A 20102-nucleotide genomic window follows, 5' to 3' on the forward strand; every position below is an offset into this window, starting at 1 on the left:
AGACATTTACGACCGGGTTGCTCTAATGCCAAAATGTCTAAAAAAAACTAATTTTATAATATTTTATATGTTGATACAGAAAAGCTATTCTTATGTTAATACGAGCACTGAGAAATAGTAGCACCAGCTTCTCACCAGCCACCCTGAGTCGCTTTTGCTTACCTTCATTCACTCACCGTCGCGAAAGCATCATCTCACATTCTCATCTCACGGCATCGTTTACTCTCCCTGTTCAGCGCCACGACACCACGTTCGGTTCGCTCGGTTCGCATGGCAAAAGTACGAGGCGAGGAATATTTTCCGAAGCTGAGCAAGATCCTTTCGGAGACACTAAACAAAAAATAAAAAGAGCAGAAAAAGAACATCCAGCCTCCCGAATCGGATGAACGCGTACTCGACGCGGATGCTGGAACGGTCGCCAGTTTGGCAACATCCCGCGTCGGTGTAACAGGCCCACTGGGTAGGAGTGTCGTTATCGGTCGTTTATCGGTTGACGTACGAGCCGTGATCTTTTGCGAAGGTACGTTCGGTACTGCCGTGTTCCATGATTCGCGCACTGTGATGTAGCGTTGACCCAGTGAAAGAGCAGCAAAGCAAAAAACAAACATAAATGTCTCATTAGGTGCATTTGGGAGATCGTAGAGGAGAGACAGTTAAGCCGGGATACAGTTTCGGAGCCTCCAGATGTGTGTGCATGTGCATTTGTTAAAACACTTAAATGATTACTATTCAACCTGGAAACACTAATCTAGTACTCATGGACAAAACTCCAATGGAATTGAAAATCCATCCGCTCACTGTCACTGACAGTTTAGACGAGGAAAGTGGCAGACCCTAACACAGTACTCGTGGCAGTGTCGAATGGCCAGTTTTTCAACAGTTTCAACGATGAAGTACCTCTTGGTCCGTGGCTGAAATCTGCACTGCGATACGTTGCGTAATACGGCGCGTTACACATTCCAGACTATCATCACTGGAGCTGCCTCCTCCGAGCACCAGCACCGAGCTAAGGATAATTCAATCAGCTTCGGGTCGGAGAGCTGTAAAAAATTGAAATCAATACCCACCCCCGAAAAGGAGGGAAGGGCGTCTACGTTTGGCGTGGCGGGTGGTTGGATTCGGCACCGCTCGCCACGGAACCGCGGCGCATTATCATTATCAGCGTTTCGTCTGTAGGTACGCGCTGTAGCGTTTCCCTTTAGGCTGTTTTGCTCGGGCACACTCTCGCCCAGCACGCAGCTTTCGCGCTGTTATCGTTCGTTTCCGATCGTGAAAACTTTGCTCCAAAAATAATAAACCATAAACGGTGGCCGTAACACGGCGGCAGCCAAACAGGCAGCAGCCGGGCGGTTCGAAAACGATACCGAAACCGGTGCCGATGCCCCGAGCGCTGGTGAAGGAGAAGATAAAATAAAAATAATCACACTTCCAGCTGGCGGGCCAGCAGGGGCAGGGTGGGGACAAGGGTGCACGGTCGTTAACAGGCATCCGGCAGGCATCTCCGAGGCGGTCGCACGGAACGGAATTTTCAGCCATTCCGTACAAAACAAGAATTGGGCAGGGCATTTGTTTGCCAGATGGGTGGGTAGGAGGGAGGGGTAGGTTGAATGGGAATGACTTTTCTTTTATGTAAAGTGCGATTCGCTTTCCCCGGTGTGGCTGTGCAAATAAAATCTGCCAGTTTTTGGATGGAATTTGGAATGGAAGCTAAGCGTGAGAGATTTAGAGCAACACGCACTAGACAGGGTACGGAGGATCGTTAAAGTTTTCGAAAACTCAGCTCTGTATACTGAATACTGAATACACAATGTTTCGAGCTATTTATTTGTGTGTATTCCTGCATGTTTCTGCATAAGCTTGTATAATCCTTCTCATCCTTCAGAGTGTCATTCCAGGCTTTATTCTTGCTAAAACGCTTAAGCTAAACATATGCTGTGACAGATTCGTTCGGTGACGGCTCGAAAAGTGAACCGGAAATGTGAGTGTCGTCTTCCAAGCGTGTGAATGTGTTTGTGTGTGTGTGAGAGAGTTTCACGGCTAGATTATTGTGCGTTGGTACTGTGAAGTGGAGCAAAATAGGAAAACGTAAGTGTTACCACCAAACGGCACAACGCTGACAGATCCAAGCGCGCGCGAGAGTGTGTGAGTGCATTGTTAGTGCTGTATGTGTGCTGTGCGCTGTGTGTGTGTATGTAGATCGGCTACAAAAAGGGGTGACGTCCTTTGACGTTCAAAATCGCGGAATGTCAATCTAGTTCGGGCTCAGCGACTGAAACGCTGCTCTTGTATAGATAACCCCCCGTGCAGGAAGCAAGGCTAGCCCGATACCATTTTTCTTCCAAGCGTGTGTGTTTGTCAGTGTCTGATTGTGTATAGCTAAAAAAAAGGAATAAGAAACAGGTGAAGTGAAGACAGGCGTAAGGAAAAAGGAAAAACACAACCTAGCATAGTGGTAGTGGTGGCTATTGCTTTTACAGATATCGTTCAGTGACGGCAGCGATTACACTTTAAAGCACTCAAGCGCCCGAGCCACTCACGAAATACTTCGAAAGTAGATGCGTTCTCCAGCAGCAGCAACATCAGCAGTAGCAGCAGCAGCAGTTCAACTAGCAGCGGAGCCAGAACTAGGTCAGCTATTTTTATCAACATTCTTCTCGCTCGCCCTAACCTCCGGGAAGGCTATATTTTATTCTATGTTTTGTATTTTCTTGATTGTTTTTTTTGTGTGTGTGAGCAATTTGAATTGAAACCCTATGCGCAACTCACCTTTAAAGCTCACCTCGGACTACCCACCGCACAGTGCTGCAAGTGGTCGAGGGGCCTGGCGGCGATTAAAACCCGGTTGTGACATTTTCCGAAAGGATTAATGCCCTCGAGGGAGACCCGATTTTGGAGTCTTCCTGCACCAGTGCAGCAATAACCTTGGTTCAGGCTGTAGGAGAAAGGTTTCCTCATAGATGACTATTCACAAAGATGTAACCCCAGTAAGCGTGAAGCTAGGCGACAGTTTTTGCATACCAAGAAGAAGTCCCACGGTGTCGAGGGTTGGGCGAGACAAAATTAGCATCACAAGTAGTGAACTTTGCGTTGTACACGACCTGACCTGTTAGTCTTTTCCGCAGGAAGGAGCGAGAAGAGGCAGAACTCAGCCACGGGGCAGCTGTTGCTGTGGCGAACGATTCATCTCGGTGGCAGCGGCTTCTAGAAGGCACCGGCGACACCACACCATTTCAACCGGCTCATTAAGCCCGGCTTGCCGTTCTGGCCTTGGCAAGCGCTGGCCCTAGATCTCAAGCATTGCAGGGTGCGCCTTTTGTTTGCGCCGTACGACCGGTAACGAAGCGAGGCGAACTAGTCGGCAGTTACTGGTAAAGCCATAATCACTCCTTTGTTGCTGGGACGGGGCCATACCGCGCACGCCGCTCCGTTGATGGGCTTCATTCACTTCCTGGAGCATGGTGGCCTTTGAAGCGCTTTCTTCCAGGGCGGGCGTTGCGTCCTGAAGCCCCGGAGGGGGGGGCAAAGCATCAACCCACCCAAGGGGCCTTTAAATGTGTCGGTTTTACCAGTTTTGCTTACCTAATTAAACGCAAGATCGGTCGGACAGGCAGCAGCTTTCCAGCGGTACTTCTGGGACGGGCTAACAATGGATCGAGGGATTACGCTGACGCGAACCTGTAATTAGACGGCTAGCTGATGGGTAGGATAGGGGGTGGGGGTGGGGGGGCATGAGGCTGTCATCGGTAGCCTCTGGACTCTGGACTCGGTCGATTGATAAGTAGCAAATGACTTTGCGGTTCCGCATGGCAAGTACGGCGGCAAGTTGGCTGATCCGTACCATTAGCGTGCCTGATGATGGTTGGATTAAACAGCAATTTGCCGTTGTTTGTGGTTTGCTGGTGCTGGTTCGGTGGGGTGCAGAAGCAAAACACCACCGCCGCTAAGCGAAAACAATAAACGACTACCACGGGAAGGAACTGAAAATTGCAAAGCGCGTGAAAGATGAAGTTATAATTCGTGGAATTCTGCTCTCCTGCTTCTTTCTGTTACGTTTGTGGTTACATTTGTACACTTGACCTTTATCTAGCGAGCTAGATCTTCAGAAAGTTTTGCACCGCCACGTGGTTTCATTCGAGCACTTCTAGGAAGATGTGAAGCCTTTCGAGAAAGGAATGGGAAAGTTTTTGGTTAGCAAAAATGTAAATAAATGTAACGTCAAACACGTTACATAAAACCGGGCTTAAAATGCTCTGCCCGGCAAAAAGAGAATGCATTAAACGTAATGAGCCACCTGCTCGCATAATCTGGCTAGGGGTTTGTCCGGCCCATTTATACGGCTACGGTGGTTATATTTAAAATTTAAATATAACCTTCGCCTGAAATGCTGCTAAAGCCGAATGAATAATTGTGCAGTTTTTTTTTTTGCGCTCCAGGTTTCTCTCCTTTTCCCTCTCTTTCGTCTGTTTTCGCCCAAGTGAGCTTTTGCAGCGTGATTTATTATACAAAAACCTTTTTTATACAAAAAAAACTTACCCCAACAACGAACGGTGCAGTAGGATGACGTGAAGGAAAGCGTTAACTGCTCTTCCGACACCTTCACTTTCAAGGCTTTTTGTTCAGGTTGACCCACATCCTTGCCGGTGATTTTCTAGCGATTGTTGGTAGAAGAAAAAAAAACAGACTCATAAACAATTTTACGAACGCACACACACAACCACTCTCACGATCAAAACAAACTGAGCATCACTCATTTCGTGCCGGCTGGCCCAGATTTATGTACCGGGAATGTTTTGTAAATCGACCCAAGATTTGTGTGGTTGCAGAAACAAACAAAAAAGCACGACGAAACCATCCCAAGATTTGTAAAAGTTCTCTAAAGCAGCACCCACTGTTGGAAAAGTTCTGATACGTTGTTTTTCTCGGCCACGGTTGTTCGATTTGTGAGTAGATGATATTGCTCCCCACGCACAGAACGTAGAACCACGGAAGCGCTTCTCCACCGAGGGGTGGAGGGTTTTCCAACTTTAAACATGCGTTTCGGTCGAAAGTTTGCGCTGCGTAGGTCGTGAACCTAGACAGCTCAGGGTCGATGAAGGCGAGAATTTTGGGCCGCTGTGTTGCTTTGGTTGCTTTACACATTAATAGGTCGACAGGTTAGGCTGATTACGGAGCCTCACAACCTTTAATGTGCAGTGAATGGTTTTGTTTATTTGAAGTTTTGTTTTGAGCCTAGTAAAATATACAGAAAAGTTCTCTATACCAGCAAGGGTTTGAAGGCGGAAATGACCGTCGAGTTTCCGCTGAATCGCTGAAAAGCAATAATGAGTTTTCCCATCGAACCGTTTAGCACGGAGTGAAAACGATCTCTTTTTATTGCGCCCAAAGTAGCTTTGGAAGTAAAATTTTATGAACTCATCATTAATTACACAATTAAATTTCATTCGCTTCCAAACACGACGCGACACGTTGGACAATCGTTGGAATGGCTTGAGCGGGGGGAGAAAAAAATAAATAAATAAATAAAATAAACCACCGCCCAGGGTAGAGTGCTTAAAGCGTGAAAAGCTTGATTTATTGCCCGGTCCGAGAATACCCCATGCGAAGGGGTCACTTTCCTGCCCGTCACCATCCTGCAACACGCTCGAAAGGGCTGGAAAGCGATTCGAATAAAGGAACGGTTGGAACACGAGCTCGAAATGTTGTGCCGCCGGTCGGATTATCTCAAGAAGCGAGTGTTTAAGCGGTACACTTTATGGTTACCGGCAAAGGACATGTGAGACGAATGTGCGTGTGTGTATGTGTGAGAGAGGAAAATTGTAAAACGAGCGCGCTGCTCCCTTGGACACAGCGCCATGGAAAACAAACCAAAAAAAGGAAAGCAAAAGAAAAACCGGTCACCTTTTCCCTGTTCAGTACCCAGAAACCCAGTCAGTTTTCGTTTAGCACGTTTCATGTTACGGAACGTCCGAAGGATAGAGAGAGAGAGAGAAAACGAGAGCGAGACAAAGCAAACGGAAATGGAGGCTGTTTACGGTAAAACATAAACCCGTCGTCGGTAAAACATAAACGCGCGCAAAAGGGGTCGAAGAAGAAACAGAGCAAAGTGGAACTGGAGCAAGGGTTCGGCAAGGCCCGTGCTGCTGCGGTGTGCAAAAGCGAACCGCATAAAACTTCGCTGGAAAGACCGAACAAACCGGACCCGTTGGAAAAGCCGACTCGCGGAGCAGGAAAGGGGGAGTGGAAATGGGCCGAAAGGCTGGGAAATTGATATGTTTGTTTTAAATTGAATTTCAGATCCACTGCCGGCGAATTTGGGGCTGGGCTTGAATTGCTTTCGCTGAGACCGAACGGCCACGACAACAATAATATCCAAAAATGAAGCTTCACTAATGGAGAATGGTGAAAGTTGTGTAGGTCAAGAGCCGAAGGAAGGGGAGAGGGGGAATGTCATTTCTTTTCCTTCAGAAACGCGCTCAATACACAGCTGAAATGCAGTCTTGCGACATCAAGACGATGTGCTGTTGTGTTTATTTATTTCAATTAGATTTAGTTTCCGCTTTTTTAATGCTTCCCATATACTCGCCGTATCTCCGAAGCGGCTCGAGCTGGTCCGGGCCCGGGGCCAGTGGAAAGCGGCGGACGGATTTATAAACTCGACTGCGCTTATGGCAAGTGTTTCTCAAGCCGCAATAAAGAAGCGCTTCTTGATAACAGGCGCTTTTTGACACCCGACAATCCAGACGGCTCGGGATTGTCCCGATACGGATCAAGTATCTTGGCCCTATCGTTTCCCTTAAAAACATCCTCCCCGCTGGACGGCGGGGTTAGCGGCGGGGTGTGATTGCTTATGGATAAATGTTTATCCGTACGTGTGTGCAAGGTAGTATCTCGGTTCGAGGGACTGTTGGAACAACTGTGGAGGCAAGAAAAGGCAAAAAAAGGATCGTGGCCATTTTGTCGCTATGATTGTTGTCTGGTTGCGACAAGCGTTCGATGCTGACCTTTTCCTATCTGCAATTCCGTGTGTTCCGTGTGTATCGGGGACGCAAGGCAAAGGGTTGCACGAAGCGAACAAGGGAGCGTCGTTTCGCTTTGCTTTCTGCCATGTGGAAAAGGGTTTGTTTTTTCGTATTCTACCAAGAAGCAGCAGCTTATACAGCCGAAGCCGTGTCGAAGTGGGTAGCATCTGCCGTGTGCCGTTTTGGCAGTTGTTGTGCTGTCGATCGTCACAGGTCATATAGTTTTGCTACTTTGCACTTCTTTTCAGCAAACCGGCTGGCAGCGTAAGAGGAGATGTGTTTTGTTTTAAAATTTGGAAATTTTGTATCAAATAGTAAAACATTTGTTTCGTGCCGGTTTAGGTATGGTTGGTCGCATGGAGACCCTAGCCCTAGCTAGAAAACGGTTCACAGATGGGGCCGCTCGTTTGTGTGTGTGTATTGTGTGAAAACGAAAGATTGCAGAAATAAAAGAAAATAGCAAGCGAACATACTGCACTGGAGTGTCGTTTATAAAGTTGCGCTGTATGAGTGTTTTAGACTCTCTGCCGAATCTATTAAAACTAAAGCATGCTACGTTCTGTTTTCCACCTTTACGTGGCAACGACACGTGTGGGCTTTCATGGAACACAACATGAACGCAGCTTGACTTTCTGACTGTCCCGGCCATTGCTTAACACTAGGAAAGTTTTTCTTATGTTTCATATGCCCTGACACACACAAACAGAGAGCACAGACACAAGCAGCAAACCTATAATGGGCAAAGTGTGGAAAACAATTGTCTCTTACGCCGAGTCCATTCGATATTTAGGCTTCGTGCTTGGCGGGCCAAACCTTGAGACAACGAAAAAAAAGCCCACAAGAAACACAGCGTGAATTTTTTATGTGCTTTCCTTAACCTCTCCTCCGCCGTACCATCCGGGGATCGAATCCCCGGGAGACTTTCACCGGATATGTCTGGGTATGTGTTTGTTATGCTTTCCTTCTGCTTTTGTTTCGATTTCGGTTAGCGGTCGCTGTCTTTGTGTCGCCTCCCTCAAGAGTGGCGTAAAATCTGTGTGCAAATCAGATGCGTTTTCCTTTTGCCCGACGACATTAAGGGATTGGTGTCTGTGTGTGTGTGTGTGCCGGGTCTACCCTTGCGAGGAGAACACATATTACGGTCTGGTCCTCCCCCCGCTGTGGAGATTTTGATCGTGTTGATGGGATGTTTTTCCTTTCCCCGAGCATTCCATCGCGTGCCGTCTGCCAGAACCAGCAGACTCTTCGGCAGCTCTTTCTTTTATTTTGTTTACATCACTTTGCAGCCAAGCTTGGGGAGCTGTTTCGGTTTTAAAAATGTATGCTAGTGGCGATATACCCGGTGGGGCTTTGTTTGCGCACATTACGGGGTCGCATTACGGTAAGTGAGTGAAGTATGTGGTATTTGGTTGGGAAAATGTGACACTTTACCTTCCCGAATGGTTTAGGTACTGTGGTATTTTTAAGTAAACGATTTTGGGAATCAAAAGTTATTTATGGACTTATTTTAGTTATATATAATAGGATGTTTGTATTCAAAACTAGTTGAGAATGTTTGTGCAGTGTAAAATGGACATCTTTTTACAGAATAATTACAGAACATTGACACAATCTGCAATCTTGACTATTTCGGTAGGCTCTAAGTGATGCAATCTGCAGATTTAGGTAACAACTGAATTTTCAAGTCGAAACAATAACCCAAATAAGATGTACATTTGATTTAGAACAATGGAAAGGCAATACTTCAAACCCTTGAACTACCTATAAACATGCGTCACTAAAAATGGTAGCTAATAAACGGTCACCCATAGCGACGTCGTTTCAAATTGCTATTCACAGCGGATAGCTTTGCTTGATTGGAAAAGCTCACTAGCACGAGAAAACGAACCACTCCAACATAAAGTGCCACCGTTGGACACGATTTGGCCCTTGGTTCTGGGAATTTTACTTCCAAGTTCCGCAAGATTGCGCTTGAGCGTAAAAACGCGCCCCGAAACGAAACAGCTCACCAATTGAGTGAGCGTCCGTCTTTTTGTGTGTGCGTGTCTTTGCCCCACCGTGTCCAGCCTTTGATCCATCGCGAATGCTGTTCGTGAGCGTGTATCACGAACACTGGTTCACTGTGTGCCAAAATGTGCACGTAACTTTTCACTTTAGCACCGTGCAAACGTTCCTTTAAGAAGGGGAATGGCGAAAACCATAGGGAATCTATCTTGCAACATGCATTCGGAAGGAGAAAAAAACACACAACATCCATACGCTGTGGTTGGGTCGGTGTTACAGAGTTGATGTGCTTGTATACCTCACCATCGTTTCGATCGTGTCTTGGCAGTGTCTTGAGACAGCATCCACTTATGTTTGCGGTCTGAAGTGGGTGGAAGAGCTTTTTGATTTCTCATCAATTGATGAGCTTTCGTGACGAGCTTGGCAAACGACGAGCGCAGAGAAAAGCGCATTAACTTTCTAGCCCGTTGCCACCCGGTGCACGTCGCGTCGACTGTAGTCATTCATCGTTTTTGATGACTAAGTAGTAAACCGCCAAGGTGTGACTTGCACCCGTAAGCCACATACACTACTGTTGGCTACCTTCAAGCAGAGTGAGAGAGATAGAGCGTGTGTGATCAATATTCAGGAGCTGCAGAGGAGTATAACTTTATTTTTTATGGGTTAACAGTTGCCTTCGCCACCAGTCTCCCAGTCGTACGTAGGGCGCAGGGAAGATTTCGGGTTGTTGTAAAGAGGTTGATGTTGTGTAGTTGAAAGCGAATGGAGCTGTTAGCAATGAAATGAAGTCACCGAACGTGCCTTTGGCTCTTAGGATTGGCTTCACATGCACAGCGGCGGGCAGGGTTCGGTCTGGTTTTAGTGTTCGTCTCACTCACGGTTCACTAGACTCACTTGAACACTGCATCTAAAGCGAGCGGTTTGTTGACGCTTCAACAGAGTGTGGTGGTCAAATTTCTATGGAAAGGTACCTTACCCGGGTATAGGGGCATGCTGGCGGCTAGACGATATTGAATTCAGATGAAAGGACAGCTTTCCCATCACGGTGGTGTTTGCTTTCATCCATAACTCATTTCCGGTGATGGTTTTCGTTGCTGGTTTGATGCTTTTGCAGGACGATTGATTTCATAAGGTCGTTAAGAACCGATAGCAGCACACCAATTTGAGGTTAGCGTCCGAGCTCCGACGCCCGGGGTTTGAGATGGTTGCAAATGTTTGAGCGATTGCTATCCCGAAACACCATCTCGAAGGCAACATTTAATGTATCTGTGGCGCTGATCAATCGGCTTGAAGTAGGGTTCACGTTCCAGCTGGAATGAAAGTCGAAGACACCTCAGGCTCACTCAATAAAAACCAGACCTGGCTGGCCAGAGGGCAGCACAAACCTGTAGCCGGAAATCGATAACCGATGTTTACCGGTGTAATTTCTCCAAACTAATTTGCAGCTCATCAAAACACAAACTCGATCAATCTGCTGTGGCGGTAAGGCAGGCATTTGGTGAGCGAAGAAGATAGGTTTATTTGCAGGTGTTGTATTTTTGGGGCGTTGGAAGTGGTGAAGCGAATGAAGTTTATCTTGCTCGCCGATGATACAGCAAATGGAACGAAAATTTCACCGGAACTGGTGTAATTAAATTTAATTGACCCTTGAACAGCTCCAACTCCGTCGGATGGACCGATGGAAATCATCCGTTTGGGGAGTTGGTGTTTGGATATTGATCGAAAGGCAAGAGAGGTAGATAGAAAGAGAGAGCGAGCTTAAATAAAAGGTCAAACTTCTCTGCCATACGGTGTTATCTACCGTTAATTTGCAGATTTTGTTCAGGGGTCGAGTCAGGACTTGCGTAGTTTTGCTGATTGATTAATCATTCAACAAATGATTAATGATTGTTGCAGGTGCAAAGGTCGACGACCTGTACCAAGAGGGTTTATTTAGCGAAACAAAAATAGATTGTAGTTAAATAAGCTTCATTTTAAAGTTATTATTAGTTATGCAGCTAGCACGTTTTATCGAGGATTGTGAGAAGTGGCAAAACAAATCGAATAAGCTCCTTCCCATAGACACAGTAGCACTTCATAAATGGATCAAACCATTACTGGCCAGGGTGTTTGTTATTGTGCGCCTGCTCTAAAAGCATAAAAAATAGTACTGCTGCGCTCACAATTTTCCCTAGAGCTGCCTACTGTGTCACCTTCCCCGAAAAGCAATGAGCCGTTGATTGACCGGATTTATCGAATTTTCTCGCTTCTCTCTTTCTTTCTCGCTCTCGTCACGGCAATCGATCAAATCGTGTTAACTGTTCAGCCCATTGGGAAAGAACCTTCGTCGCTACCGGAAATCTGAGTTGATTTTGCAGGATTTCGATTCAATCGCTGCTTTCTTCTCCACGGCTTCCCCGGAACGGTGCGCTGTGCGCGCGTTACCGACGGGCGCAAACATCAACGCAGACCGACGACCGGCTGATGATTCCAATCATAAGATGATGATAATGATGGCCCGTTTGAATAAGGGGCCGCAGTCGCCGCACTCGACCTACTTGTCGCCAGTCGGACAGATAATGGGGCGGCAAATGAGGGGTTTCAGTGATGGTTGAAACGGATCCGGTACGCGCATTGTGCGCGCATACGACGAGGCAGGAGAAATTGTTATTCGAATTATTATTTTTTCTCCTCTGTGTGTGTGTGTATTGGAGTGTTTGTATCGAATGGTCGGTAGGGTGAGTAATGGGAGAAAATATTTGAATAAGTGATTTTGAAACCTCGTGGCCACCACCAATCCGCTGATGGAAGGTTGATTCGGTACTGCCGGAGGTTGGGGTAAGAAAGATTCGCGGTTAGCTTAGGACGATACAATGCGGGCAAAGCGTTTGATTTCAGCACGGAGCGTGGATGTATGCTACGGGTGAAGTTTATAGGCAAGGGATGGAATATTTTACAATCGACAATGGGGAGGATGTTTTGTTCGAGGCTCGTTTCGATCAGAGCTGCCGGAAGTTCTAGGACGAATGAATGATGAGCCCGGTTGACAATGGGAAATGCCGAATCATTATTGTTGAAGAGCTGCAGATAGAGCAATGAGCGAGGACGTAATCGTATTCGTATTTTGAAGAGTAACGTATCGATATACATTTTAACGAGCGACAGTCACGGTTTTGGGTACAAAAGAGTTGAAATTGTTAAATTTGCATCCAAATTTTGGCTTTTGTATAAACATTTCAATGCGGTTTGTAAATTATTGATGTTAACTTTCGATTTAGCTCGATAATTAGAGAACTTTCAAATCTTTGATAAAGTTAATAAAGCACCATGCGCCTCCATCAGTTTGTTGATTGTTAAAGATAAATTTAAAATGAACTGCATTGCATACAATTATTATATTTTAGCTCCTAATAGTTTCAGAATTGTTTGACCAATTTATGTTTATATATTATGTGTTCAACATATCTGTTTATAAATTTGTGTATGAATCTTCTAACACAGTTGATGTAATGAATTGATACTTTAGGCCTTTCAATAGATTGAAGATTTAGATAGCTTGCAGTGCATTACAATCTAGAGCATCATAGCATTTATCAAACTTGTTTGCTCATGAATGCCGATTGATTATTGTTTTCATTTTCTAGCATTAACAAAATAGTTTTTCAAGCGATGGAGCCGCCCAGTGGTTTTTGTTGTTGATTATGTTGTAATTAGTCTGCTACGTGGCGTAGTGCAGTGATTTGTTGGCCCTTCGTTTGGGTTGTTGCAAATAACGTATGTATTATAAAACGTTTCATTGCATTCTCATGCTCTTGGTGCGTACATAAAGAGTCAAAATGAAGAACAACTGTGTGATACCAAAATGTTCTACAAAATGTGCGAAATGTGAAGCGAAAATTGTAATGCCATTTAAAGAGTGTTTTATTGCATTTTGTGCACAAACATTAATTAAAGTTGAATACAATTCTATACTTTGGTTCATTTTCAACTGCTCCATTCCAAAATCAACCTACCAGCGTGTTCACGTCATGGCAGCAGGTACACGATACGCGCAAATGCGTACGCAACCCATTGCGCGTCGAGTGGAAGGATGGGTGATTAAGCATCCTGCTTCCTGCTGACAGGTGTGGTGTGTAAGAAAATACGCAATCCAAAATCATACCCGGCGCACAAGCGTGGGAAGGCAGCAGCGAGAAGAAAAGGTGAACGCATTAATACCGTGGTAACATTTGTGCCACTGAGCATTGATTGATCGGTTGACTGATTGATGGATTGATTGATGGATTACGGGAATGCTAGCGGGGCGGTGCCACACGGTACGCCCGTTTGCTAAACTGTTTGTTAAACGTGTAAACAGCCTAGCTACTCAAATTTGAGTGCAGGGCCAGCGTGGTTGGATCGTTTTGAGTTGTCAATCTCATTTACCTGTTTGGCGACGTGTTTGCCAACAGAATATGAGCGCTTTTATGGTGTCACAATTTTGAACGGCTTGGGTGTCTACCGGCAAGGCTAGCAACGTTTCTAATATTTTTTAGCAACGCTCACTTCTTGAAGTATCGCAATTAAGTGTGCACAAATCAGCGGTAGGCTAAGAGAGCAAGAGATATGGTTAAAAAACAGTATGTCAGGTGCCAGCTACTGCCGTTTGGTGCTTCTCTCCTGGGGCTCGTTTTGAAGCTCATGCCCTTTAGCTGAACCGGTAGCGGCCCAACCCAACCCATGACGCACAGCTTCTCCGATAATAATACGGAGGTAACGAGCTCGTTTTTCATAAAACCGTGTCCCACTTTCACACCGTTGGTTAAAAGCCCCAGCGTTTGGCTTTTATCTGGGCGGAAGGGGCAACTTGTGGCCACCTTTTTTTTGTTGCTGGTGCTGGTGCTTCTTCTCGATGGCGTTTCTGTTTTCTTTTTTTTTGTTGGTACACTTTCACCGAGTTCATAATTTAGTGTCCGGGCTCAAATTCGCACACGCCGGCCGACACAGTGTTGCAAAATTTTGCCTCGAACGCAAATTCGAATTTTTCCAAGCGGAAATCCTGCCCCTCGGGTCAACCTGCTCTGTCCCCCGCGCCGGTCCAGCTTGTTGCCGCTTGATGCAATTTGCGGACCGTTCCAGCTAAACGGGCCGCGTACGGAGTATGTGTTGAATATATTTGCAACTAAAATAACTTTCTCCTGTATGTTTGCACTACACATTCCGAAAGTGGAGACGGTCTCGCGCGTGCAGTCACACACACACACACACACACACACGCCCGGTTTCGCCATGTGTGGCATAATTTTATGTTGCCTGCAACCCGTTCTAGCCCCCGACGCCAGCCAGCTCGGTCCCGCTTGTGCGAGTGCAGTGTGTAATCGCATGATGGCGGGGGCCAAAAAATGCAGCGCCATACTTTCTCAATTTCTGTACATGTTCCCGTCGCGCACCCGTACATGAGCATTAGCGGCAACCGTTGTTCCATCATCGCACCATATGGGTAAGGTAGTTGGTAAAAGGCAGATGGGGAATGGGAGAGGAAGGGTTTTGGGGTAGGATAGAGAAATTCTAATGCCGTTCGGGAGTGTCGAAACTCGCTTCTGGTTACCGACCGACCACAAACGTTCAAGCACACTTCAAAGTTCAACCAAGTGCAACTCGCAAGCTATCTCACACACACACATACACACACATAGACCGGGCCAAGCTTCCGGCAGCAACACTCTCCGTGCGCTCTGAAGGTGTGTTGTGCCTGGTCAGCATGGGTGGTGTTGGTGTTTTGGGGTTTCGAACCGGGGAAGGGCGATGATACAAAATATTGGAGCAGAAAAAAGGAAAGGAAAGAACGAAATGCAAAACAGAGCGAACCACTCGGGTGAGTTTGCCGAACAGATAATTGGGAAGCTATTGTTACATTACATGTTCCAACTTGGAGTGGCATCCGGGAGGGAGTAAGTGCAAGCGTGGACTCGGTGGAAGAGAAACCCGTTGCGGCATGCTGTGCATGGAATCTGCAGCGAGCTTTGTCTGTGAGAAGAAATTGATACATTAATTTACACTTGTTACACTGGTGAGCACGGCAGCAACGAAAGGCCTCTCCGGGGGGCTAAGAGAGAAAGAGCTAGTAAGAGCAAGAGAAAGAAAAGAAAGAGAGACAACTTCTTAAATAAGGTTTCATGCTGTGTACTGCTGCTGGGCTGTCTATTAGAGGCGTAATTATACAATGGAAGTTTGCGTTTTTAATTGAAAATGTGGCTGCGGGTACGCTTTGACCGAAAGCAAGCTGGGGCGGAAACGGGCGGACCCAGAGCAGAAGGGGTGGAAGATTTATCGGGTAGAAACAGCATGGCCCGTGCTGTGTGCGCAAAATTGTTTCGTTACTAGTATCGGAAGGATAATCGATAGCTACAGCTGGTGCCGCCGTGCGGGCCGTGCTGTGTTGCCAAGGAAGGCGTAAGGAAGGTGTAATTGAGTGGAATAAGTACTGTTAATGGAGCACTTCCTGCGAAAGGCTGAGACGGCAACAGGCAAATGGAAAGTGTTTGATTGTATAGCACATTGAAATGGATAATTGGTTATGCAAAAAAGGGGGAAGGTATTTTTAGTTGGTTGGATGGAAACAGGGACGAAAATAGAAGCTGCTGCTTGGCACGATAGGATGGCGTGTTGAAAGTGTTAATTATGGACAGTATCTTCAAAAACAGTGTACTTAAATCAATGCTTGTCGTTTTATTTGATAAATTGCCATGCTTTTATAAACATATTTTAATCGAAGTGATGAACTTTATATGAGCAGTTGGCTGAATAAGCCTGTTAAGCCATTTTTCAGGTTTTCGTAAACAAACTGCACGGTATTGGTAAATGTTGTATGTAGGGGAAAGCGGGGCAAAATGGCATACTTAAGGGTTTTGCTCTTTATCTCATTGGGTTAACGACATTACACTGATATTTTAACGGCAATCGATTCAAGGTGCCAATAATGCAGGTGGCCGTTTCGCCCCGCTTTCCCTTACTTCATACATTCTTTGCAGAACACAAGCCTGCACTGCGATTTAATACCATTTCCATAATTCCATTTTCCCGGGCCAAGCTCCCATTTGATGCAACACAAATATTGTTTCTAAATCAATGCATTGGATTGACCTTTTCCCTTCGGCCAGCGGCCAATGTAACCCCAGCCTTTCATTTACGATTTGTACACAAAGTTATCGAGTGTGCACGCAAATCGGCAACGCTGCAACCGGTATCACATCCCCCGGCACGATCCTTGATCAACTGCAGTTGAAATCACACACAACATTATGAAATCGATGCAGTTCAACCAACTTTAGCCCGGTCCGTTTTGCGCGTCCGTATCTCGAGGGAAGTCCGCACAGCGGTGCGTGAAACTGTGAATGCGTTGGTGAGTTGGTCAGTGTTGTAGGTTGTGTTTTTTTGTTCGTTGCATTCCACCACCCCCCTGCCTCACATCTTCTATTGCTTCAAATCTGCACCGAAATATGCTGCGAGGCCCAGCACGCAAGTGGGTGGCCGCATTTGTACGCTCGCTTTCCCATTAGTATGCACCTCGAATGCAACAACTTGACCGCGCCAGTACGGAATCGAGTGCTCGAGTGCAGCAGCCGAGCGTGTTTGCACGGTTGGTTAGCCGGTTGTTCGGTCGATTGGTTCGATTTTTCGGATGTTAGAATTTCAGGAAAGGATGGCGACAGAGACAGAGGATGAAAGAGAGGTTGTGGGAGAAAGCACTTCCCAGAATGCGCGTGAAAATGCATTCAATATGGACGTGCAGGTTTAGATACGGCGGGGAATAGGAAATTGCGATTTTCACTCAGCACACAACATGCTTGTTTTCGATTGTGCTGCTGCGAGATTGGGAGATTTTGCGCTTGTTGAGAGGCCAGGAGAGGCGAGCTGTGTTGTAATGCTGACCTTACTACCGTAGTAGCGCTTGGGTTGGAGGTTGTGCGGCCAAGGGAAAGCCGACCTGCAATGAACTCCGTGCGCACCGCGTGTGCAATTAAAGCCTTCATCTTGATAATTACATTTGAAATACGGTTCTCGGTGGGAGTTTACCAGCGGTTGGTCTCGCCCAGCCGGGAGCTCTCGGTCGGTTAATAGCAGGTGATTGTATGTGCCACACGGAGGAAGGGGGAAGTGGAGAGCCGGTGTGGGAAATTGGAACAGGAACCTGATCCCGGTGATCTGATTTCGCCGCCGTGAATGGGAACGGGCCATTTCGAAAGTGGTTCGCTCCGGTGTGCTTAATTAAAATGGTATTTGTTTGATTTGGAAACATCCCTATTGAGTTATGTTGATAAAGCACGCCTCGTACGGATTGCCGGTGCAATCTAGATGCGATACGAGTTTGATAAGGATGTATGGGAAGCTTGCTTTTCGGGAGATCGTGTGTGATTTCCGTTGGTTTCATGTGTAATGTGATTATGATCAGTATTGAGCAGGCATTGTCGACAATAATTTCATCCCTTGTTGAAATTGGTTGTTAAACATATAAAATAAGTTTTATGTGTTACATTTAGATTTTTTATAAATAGTTTCCGTTAGTCAATAATTTGTTGCAGTTTAAAATGGATCTTGTTCGGGTAAATCATTTTTCTTAAACAATTTCGTTGGCATTAAAGAGCGATTACATTTGTTGTACTTTGCACCAACCAAAACAAAGCAGGCTTTCATCGGCTGCTTTAAGTTTAATCACTATATGAGCCTGCTGCCCCAGCTCGTAATCGGTTAAGACTAATTTAATCTTATTTTAGAGCTGGAAATTACGAAAAAAAGGAAGCAAATCAAAAGCGAAACAACAACAAAAAACCCTGGTACCATCACGCTCTAGTTGTTGCTTAAAGCGTTCAGCGAACTTTTCCCATCTAAAATGGGGAGACGAAAAAGAGCGAAAAGCGTAGAAAACACAGGAAAATCGTAGACGACAGAAAAACGGGCAACAGGAAAGAACGGCTCGAGTTGGTGGTCGTACGACCACGGAATATCTGCCCGTAGGCGCAGACATTCTCCAGAGATTAAGGGAGGTTTTAGCACAGTGGTCGGCTCTGTGTCTGTGTGTGTGCAGCACTCGCAACACTATAATTTCTCCAGCACGAAGCTTAGCCAGCATAAACTCGAGTCCATTCTCGTCCAACCAGCCGTCCAGCCATCTGTGGGCAAAGCTCGGAAGCGAGGGTTTTCATCAGCAACAACTTTGCTCGCTTCAAACGCCGAACCTGGTGTTCATCTTGCCGGGATAACCAGGGGTTTTGAGCAATGCGCTGTGTCCGCTTGCGGATTGTCGGGCCAAGCTTAAAGTACGATACATTTGGTCGACCAGCAACCGGGTGGAAAACCGAAAAAAAACAAAAGAGAAGGCACAGAGACAGCAGAGGGGACCGGTTTTCGGCTTCACTCAATCACGGCGGGATTTTGAAGCATTCAATCCATAATGAAGCCAGCGTATGCGTGCTTTCGGCGCACCGACAAAGACGCACGCACACACGTGGCTTAAGGATATGGCAAAGAGAGATAGAGAGAGTGTATGAGAGAGAGAAAAAAACCACACAAAACAATGGCAGCATCGACGACCGAGTGAATCCCTCGCAAAATTATCCAACAAATGAATTAGAGCCGGAACGGCTAAGCCTAGTCGAGCCGTTCCGTAATGCTCCGTGTTCCGTTTCAATACTTCTCGGGTCCGGGGCCCGGTCCACGGTCCGGGGAGGAAGAAATCAAAATCCCGACGAAAGTAAAGACGAACGCATTTCCACATGAGATCCTATGAATAATAAAATGCGGACAAAATCTACACCAGCTAATGAATAAATAAGTACGCAGTGAATGATATTATTTAGCATCAAATTGGCATTGGCCGAAAGCTCACGTGATCCTTTGCCGACTGCGCCCGTCTCTGGCTGCCCCACTGGCTGTGTGGCTGGGCGGAAGTTCCAGCCGGGACAGGTCCAGCTGTGGCCGGTGGTTGCGCGCGTCCGCCGTTCGGGCGATGTGTTTCCGTTTGCATGAGACGATGAAGGATTTGCGATAAGCGTTGCTGAGCACGTTTCGGATGGAAAACGGTAATTTAATTTCCGGAAATTTGTGCGAGACCATCAGGGCGGTTTCGGTAGTTTTAGGGAGGTTTAGCTTCCGACGGGGGAGGGATAACGCTTCTGTCTACGGCGTAAGGTAAATTTGATAGAATCTGTGATTTTATGGGAAAGTGTTCGTGTTTTATACTTTAAATCAATAACGTATGTGTCGTACGTCGATGAATTTTCCTTTGTTCGCGGTGCATCGTGAACTATCGCTAGCGCTGTGATACTTAATTCTTTACGGTTGGTTGGATTTTTTTTTTGTTCATCCTTTCAAACTGGTGAAACTTCGCTGCGAGCTTTACGAGCATGCCAACGCCGCCATCGAACTTGTGCCTGGCTCACAAGATCGATCAGTAGCGGCGGGCATGCAACTCCGGTTAGTTGAACACATGTCACGTAGGCAAATAAGAGCCAGCATCAGACCAGCAACACACGTCCAAGTGCGCTGAACGAAAACTAGCAAACTGGAATCGTGTATAGTTTGCTCCACCAGCCGAAAAAGAAAACGTAATCAAATTTTGATGCTTACTTAGCTGCAGTTTAGCCGTGGGACACACATTCCTGGGTGTTTGGGGGGAGGAAAAGACGTAAGACGCTCGCTGCCACATGTTCTGCCCGCTATTTTCCGGATAGTTTGAGTTCTTATCGATAGAAGGACGAAGAAAAAAAGAAGTTGCCGGTTTGACAACTTTGTCGCACACTCCATTCCACGGCATCGCATCACGCCAGAACGAGGCAGCCCGCAGTCGTGTGCAACTTATACATCATGTTTCCTTTCCAAATGTTCTCACTCAGCTTGCAACTGGATGCAACGAAACTTACTTTGTCATGGAATCATGATTGAAAGTTGTTTTTTTGCCCCACCCCCCTCTCTTTTCCACTCCGCCGTGCACTGAATAATGCAAGCGAAAAACTTCGTTGTCGTTGATCAGTCGATAAATTGCGAAAACTAAATTAATGTTGCCCGCGCAGCAAACCGGGTGTGTAAAGTAAGTTGATTGAAATTTTTTAGAGTTCAAATGTT

The 20102-nt window shown here is 46.3% G+C and overlaps 1 protein-coding gene across 3 annotated transcripts in view; it reads left to right on the forward strand.

Moving 5' to 3' along the window:
- The first annotated feature begins 407 nt into the window (after window positions 1-407).
- The window catches only part of LOC120894684, a 178282-nt gene continuing 158587 nt past the window's right edge, over window positions 408-20102 (forward strand). For 2 of the 3 annotated variants that reach the window (XM_040297425.1, XM_040297427.1), the window contains exons 1-2: window positions 408-520; window positions 1883-2628. The gene's annotated coding sequence lies outside the window, so the exon portion shown is untranslated. The remainder of the gene's footprint in view (window positions 521-1882; window positions 2629-20102) is intronic. The other variant, XM_040297426.1, reaches the window with a different exon arrangement.

Source organism: Anopheles arabiensis, chromosome 2, assembly GCF_016920715.1.
Source record: "Anopheles arabiensis isolate DONGOLA chromosome 2, AaraD3, whole genome shotgun sequence".
Classification (NCBI taxonomy): Eukaryota; Metazoa; Arthropoda; class Insecta; order Diptera; family Culicidae; genus Anopheles; species Anopheles arabiensis.